This window comes from Halyomorpha halys, unplaced genomic scaffold (assembly GCF_000696795.3).
Source record: "Halyomorpha halys isolate HHAL.00 unplaced genomic scaffold, Hhal_1.1 Scaffold804.1, whole genome shotgun sequence".
Classification (NCBI taxonomy): Eukaryota; Metazoa; Arthropoda; class Insecta; order Hemiptera; family Pentatomidae; genus Halyomorpha; species Halyomorpha halys.
This window is the reverse complement of record NW_027105539.1, coordinates 102,041-109,210: the sequence shown is the minus strand read 5'-3', so window position 1 is coordinate 109,210 and position 7,170 is coordinate 102,041.

Genomic DNA, 7,170 nt, shown 5'->3' with positions numbered 1-7,170 from the left:
AAAATGTCAAAACCAATCATCAACAATATCATGAAAACGAGATTCAAACTTGTGTCAGCAGATTCCGTAGAAGCAACCCTATTATTCCAAAAAAAAATAAGATATAGTATGAAAGCAAACATATATCTGCAAGTAATAATTCAAATAGTTTGAACCACACTTAGCACTAAAGCGTATGTCCAGTGGTCTTAAAACCTTTACTAATTAGCTACCGTAAAATGGGGTGACTGTTATACGACGTCGTATATTATAGTTTGAAAGGTTTCAGCGGGCATGAGAAAGGGACCAGACAAGTGCTGATAGTTTCATGAGTTTGCTTAAAGGTTGCCCTAGCAATGACAACCGTCGGATTCGCAGTTTTTTTTTTCCCGATCCGTAACTTCACAATAACACGGCATTCAATATAATCTTCTAATTTTCTGTTTCCAAGTCCTAGTGGGTTGTGGAGTGTTGTTGTATTTTTTCGTTGTGTAATAATGTTATTAGCATTTCACTTAAGTGAATTATTATAGATCGCAGAAAGTGTTATTGCTTGCTATTACATTATCAAACACCAAAACGTCTGCGTTTATGGTGGAGGGGGGAAGGAGCTTTCATAGACCAGCTGTGTACCAATTTTACCCTAGGGGTCATTATGGTATAAACTTGTTTACTCAAATTGAATATGTTTTCACACTTTTTACCGGATAGTAGTGTAACAAAATACCTCATTTCTACTAGCAGAAATTAGGAGGAAGTTCTTTATAGGATTATACCCAATAAAAGAGACTTCGACTACAGAAGTTGTTCAAGAAAAAACGCGAGTGGATTTGCTCTTGTGTATATTTACATCTTCTGGGAGATATTACTGGGGTAGGTCCTATATTTTTTTTATTATTCCTAGAGTAGGACTCATGTTGTGTTTCCGGGTTACGACCCACATATAAACAAAAAATAAAATTAACAAAAAATAAACATTTTTTCAACCAAGAATACATGTTTTATGTACAATATTATTGTTTTCTTTAACAAGATTCATTCATTCTGCCAAAAGACTTTAAAAAAAAGGCTTTTTAAATCGAGAAATCCAATTTTCAAAATTTCCTCAATTAGGCTAAATTATTATACAAAGTTCAGAAAAAAATATTTTTTTACATCCTGAAACCTTTTAAAACTTCTAATGAGTGAAACAACGGATGAAAATGGTACACCATTTATATACTTGGAATTCATGATAAACAAGGGTGTACTAAAGTCACCCGCATTGCAAGGTGAAATTGTGGACTAACTATGTTATTATTTATTGATAAATATTACAATCTGCTACAAAATTGTTAGGAAATAACTTATTATATATATACATTATAGTACATTAAATTAAATATCATTAAATCCCGGTTATAAAAATAGTTCCATAAGTTAGAGATTTGTAGTAAGGTCATAAACCAGCTGATTTATGATTTGCATATGAACTTGATCGCACTTCAGACCGGCCACTGGAGGCCTGATCAGCTCTTTTACGACCTTACTACTTGTCCGAATTGTTAAGTTAGGGTACTCATTCGTTACAGGACTTAATGAGCTTTAATTTAGCTGATCCACCATTTGGGAGAAAAAGACGGCCCTAACTCTAAAAAAAAAATCTAAAATATCATAATTTGTTCCTTTATCAAACTAATTAGCAGTATAGTAACCGTGCTGATTCTGAATTTATATATTATATATTTTTCAGATTTCGGCAAAATATACAAAAAAATTCATTTTTTGTAGAATGCCTGTTTACGCTTTACAGCATACTACTTGATTAAATGTACTTTTTCGATCTATGTACTTATTCGACACTGCATTTAAACTCTTTAATTTGATGTTCCATAACATTTTTACTTGGATGCATTGTTCAGAAATTATTAGTGAATAAAAATAATTCGTTACTAAATTGTATTAGTTAGCTAATTATCAATAGGAACGCCAGAAATGCGTTTCCGTTTTAATTTTGGTGAAAACTACTTTTTAAAATTATTTTCAGATTTATGATTTATGGATCGTGCTCTTGTACTAAATATTTTTTTTCAGAAATACTCAACAATGGCGGCGTTTGGAGTGAAGGTATTATAACATGTTTATTCATTGTATTATTAGTAATATGTACAATCTATATTCCAATGTTTATTTATGAGGACGTTCAGTAGACCTTTCTACCCGCAGGATATTGTGTTGTGATTTGTTTTCGGCTTAAAGCGAGCCACAAATCACTTCTGACCGCTCCTACTTACACCACTAAACTACACACTATCTTCATTGGAGTTTTATGCTATAATTTTATTAAACTTTTTAATAAATTGCATATATTAATAAATTACGAGGCAAAAATAGGCTCTACAAAGTCTTACATGTTTTAACTTAAGTACATCAGGGATTTGTACTTTTGCCGTTACTATATATTATGCACTCCCATGCCAGCAGTACTATCTTAACTAGAAATCAATATCTTACACGGGCTTCACATCACATAATAAAAACTTCATCATCGAAAGCTCTAGGAAAAGCAAGGTTAAGCCCTTAAAGTATAAACTTTTCCTCCGGTAACATTTTTCATTAATCAATCAATCAAAAAAATAATAGCATAAGTAAAATAGCTCTAATGTTTAATAGAAGAATCATATGATGTCAAAAAAATTATATTGTGAATAAAAATATATTTCATTTCGATTACTTCAAACTTCGAGTCGTAGAATTAAAATATTATTTCATTGTTATTTACTCTACTTTCTCACTTTTTGTTAAAAGTTCATTACTCAATAAATTTTTATTTTAATATTTCTCTTCTTATATCTTCGACAGATTATTTCAAGTAATTCACAACAGCGCGTATTCATCCCTATTCTGTCAGTCTGCTGGCGTACCTCAGGGTTGTATCCCACGTCCTATCCTATATACAGTTTTTACAGCTGACATCTCAACCCATACTCACACTATTCTCATCACGTATGCCGATGACACATGTCTATTTTCAGTGAACAATGATTCTTACATTGTATACCAAACCCTCCAATCCCATATCACCAACCTTGAAGAATGGTGCCAAAACTGCTCGTTGATTCCTACTATTACAACATTTACTAGACTTCCAATCCATTACAAAATACTGATCTACATGACTATTATAAGGCCTATCTGGACATACGGAGTTGAGCTTTGGGGCTCAACTAAACCATCAAATTCCTCCCGAATTCAATCCCTACAGTCCAAAATCCTTAATGCTCCTTACTTTGTCACGAATCAGGTCATCCATCAGGACCTCAATGTCTCGTATATTGCCGATTTGGCCAGAACCAGATACCATTCCTTCCATGATAAACTACCCAACCACCTAAATCCACTTGTTTCTAACCTGGCTTCTCCTTCATTACCTAATAATCCTCGAAAGAAATGTTATTGGAGTTCTGTCAATGGGTAGATTCTACACATGTTTGTATCATATCACTATGTCATCTACACCAAATTTACTTGTTGTATATACATACAGTTGTTAATAACAATATATGAATTATTAGAAAAAAAAAATATTTCTCAGACGCTCATGATTAATATTACATGAACTATTCCTTTACATTTAACGAATATTTGTCCTTTATATCCTTTTTATTTCAGTCATTCTTCATATATGAGGAAAATCAAAAATTTGAATTCGAAAGAATACTAAGAAATATTGAATCAATACTTCATACTTATTTAATATTATTAATAATAATAAAGCCGATTCCTCTAATCACTGTCTACATTCTGCTAGTGACATCCATTCATCTACAAATCTACCAAATCGTTCTTGGCAGTCGCTCCACGTACACTTTTCAACCTTAAAATACCTCCGGGCAAAAGACGGATTAAGCACTTTAAAATATATCTTCTATTTTATATTGTACTTAGAAATAACTATTTTTCTAGTTGTATGAAAGTACAGAAAGAATTTTGGTTTACAAAAAAAAAAAAAAAAAAATACATGTAACATTTTATAAACATAACATAACATGTAACAAGTCGTTTGTTATCTAAACTACCTTTTAAAAAGTAAACTTCCAGTTATGGTTGTTAAGCTCAAATAAACTCTTCTAAGACACTTATATAAATCGTATTCATTATGTTTATGTATACAATATATAATTAAAAACATTTAATACAATTATTTATATTTTTAAAGTAAAACATCACTTTATTCTTCTTTCATTAAAAAAAAAAAGGAATTTGATATAAAAAATATGATCTATAGCAGTTTGAAATGCGACAACCACATAAATCAATATTATTTAAGAGTTCATTTGGAGAACATAAAGCGACCCTAAGCTTAGGGGAGAAGGATTATTAAGGTTTTAATTAGGATCTTTATTAAGGCATTGAGGGTTCCTCTTTGGCACTGGGACTTTTAGTAGATTCTTTATAAGTTTCACCAACGGCTTTTAACAGATTTCACACAACACACATTTGTCAGAATTGTAATCCAGCTTTAATTATTCGTTTTCCACGTCAAGAACTTTTCAATGTTTGCGGTAGGACCTGGAATTAAATGGGAAATTGTAGATACCGGCTTTGACCACAAAATTCCTAAAACTTTTTCGATAATAAACAATATTTTAGATTGAGTTATGCTTTTTAATTCTAGAATGAATTTAGTTCAATTGTTTGTTCTTAATATCACAATTAATTATTTTTTTTTTTTTATATTGGTTTATGACTTGTGGGTGATATCACGCTTATGTTTTGTAAAGTCAAGTATGCTTTACAATTTATCTATAATAATTGTGGTTTATTTCGGATATAAACCAGGCTTCGAACTTCCAATAACTCCGACAAATCTTCTTAACAACTACTTTCCCGACATCCCAATTACATTTTAACCCACTCCCTCATTTATTGTACAATCCTACTATTATTATTTCATTATTTTTCTTATACAACAATAAATAATTAGTTGATTAATCTCTAAATAAATGTTTTCTATTTCTATATATTCTAATTATACAAAAACTATATATTTTTTAAAAAATATATTATGTATTAATCATTGTTAGGAAATAAATACTGCGTTCTGTCACAATGGGTTAAGAAGTTTACAATTTTTTGTTATTGTTTACTTATTAATTCTATAAGGTTGACAATATTTCTGTGATCACCGTAATTTCACTGACATTGGATTTTCTTTACACTAGGTAAAGGATTTACTACCCAACATTGAATTGAGGGAACTTTTCCCGGTGAATATAATTCAAGTAATAGCATTACGATGAACGAAGTAAGATGGGCGTCTAGTAATGAAGGTTGTAAGGCTTAGTAAAGAACTTATACCTAAAATTTTAATAAACACTGAACCGGCGGGTAAATGATCTAGTCGTAGAATCAAGCATCGTGAAAGAATTCCGTCAAGATTGATCTGATGGATTTGGCTTTGGATGGGCGTTACTGGTGTGTGTAAAGAGCAATTAGTGGTATCGGTGTAGAACCTTAGGGTTTCCCAAGCCTTTTTTATTATTATTATGCAATAGATTTAACTTTATTTTTTTATTAGCTTTACTTAATATAGTATAATCAGTAATGTACTACTAAAATTTTATTCCATCCTGCACATAGCACTGATATATTTTTCCTATAATTGGGGAAAAAATATATACTTATAAATTATCCTAAATATTTTTTTTACTGTATAAAACTCCAAATTCGGTTGATATGAAAATTAAAAAAAAATAAATAAATAAAAAAGATAAGCATTATAAACTCAAATTTTATTTAGCATTACAAACAACAATTTTATTTTCGTTTAAAGAAAAGCTTAACTATCAGGATAATGTAAGTTCAAGACATATAAAAAACCGTAAATTTTAGTAACTTATAAAATGATTTCGATAATTTTTACGAATGATCAAAAAAAAATTGGGAAACACTGACGTCACTGGTAGAGGTATAATTCAAGGAAAATCATTAATATGAAAATCATGTAATAATTAATTATTTTAATTGGCCCCAATGAGGTAAAAAATAATACCTTATAAATCCGTTCGTAGAATTATATCTTCTTAAATGTCAAGAAGTATTTTCCATTGTCAATAATATTAATCATTAACAAATGAGTTAACTTTTTTAAAAATATTTTAAGCTTTGAAAAACTGAGCATGAAAAGTTATTATTAGGAAAAATTCTTGTGTTTTAGAAAGAGAAAGAATAAAAAAAAAAAAAAACGTAAATTTCGAAAGATGAAAGAACTTAAAGAAAAGTAAAACTTAATTAAAATGCTTTGTAAGAATCTATTTTATTCGTACAACTACTCAGTTATCCATTTAATGCTGTACGAACCATTTTAAGGCCTAACTCTTGTTAATCAAATTCCCTTCTACATGATGGTGCTTAAAACTGCACCATGATGAAGAATGTTAAGCAAATTACCAAGATAAATTAACTAAATAAAGGTTCTTGGCTATCCAAGATTCTCTATACCAGTGGTTCCCAAACTGGGCTCCGTGGCACCCTAAGCGTATGCCAGAGATGCCGTAAGTTAAGTTAATTCTCAACCTATAAGAAAAAAATAAAATAGCAAATATATGGTGCATTCATGCACTTACTTTGCACTGTTTTTTCCTACATAATAAAAGTTATAACCTAAATTTACAGTAAGAATTTGAGATTTATTTGATATAAAAAACTGATTTATTCGTACTTAATTTATGTGCATACCAGTGAACAGTAATTATTTAATACCTATACATTGATGTATTTAATTGTTTATTAGAAGATGATGAAGAATTTAAAGATTTTACTGAGAACTTTCTTACCTTATCTTACTGCATTGTATAGATGGTAATACAATGCATATGAGTCATTTATACTATCGCTAGTATTACTATGTCTGATTATTCAATAAATACATAGGTTTTTTTAGTACCGCTGGTTAATGTATAACCCAATTTGACTCTCAAATATTGCATGAATATATAAAATATGACTAATATTAATATTAGTCATATTTTATTACTTGTACTTGTTATACTTATCTTAATGATTAGATTAGGGCAGGATGTTCGCCTAATTTATCATCGAATTGTTTGTAGTGAGTTCATAAACGATCGTCAATAGTTGTTTTGTGAAGGTCGGCATGGAAAGTTTCATCGACGTACCTTCTGTACCTTTCCTGAATATTTTTTTTTT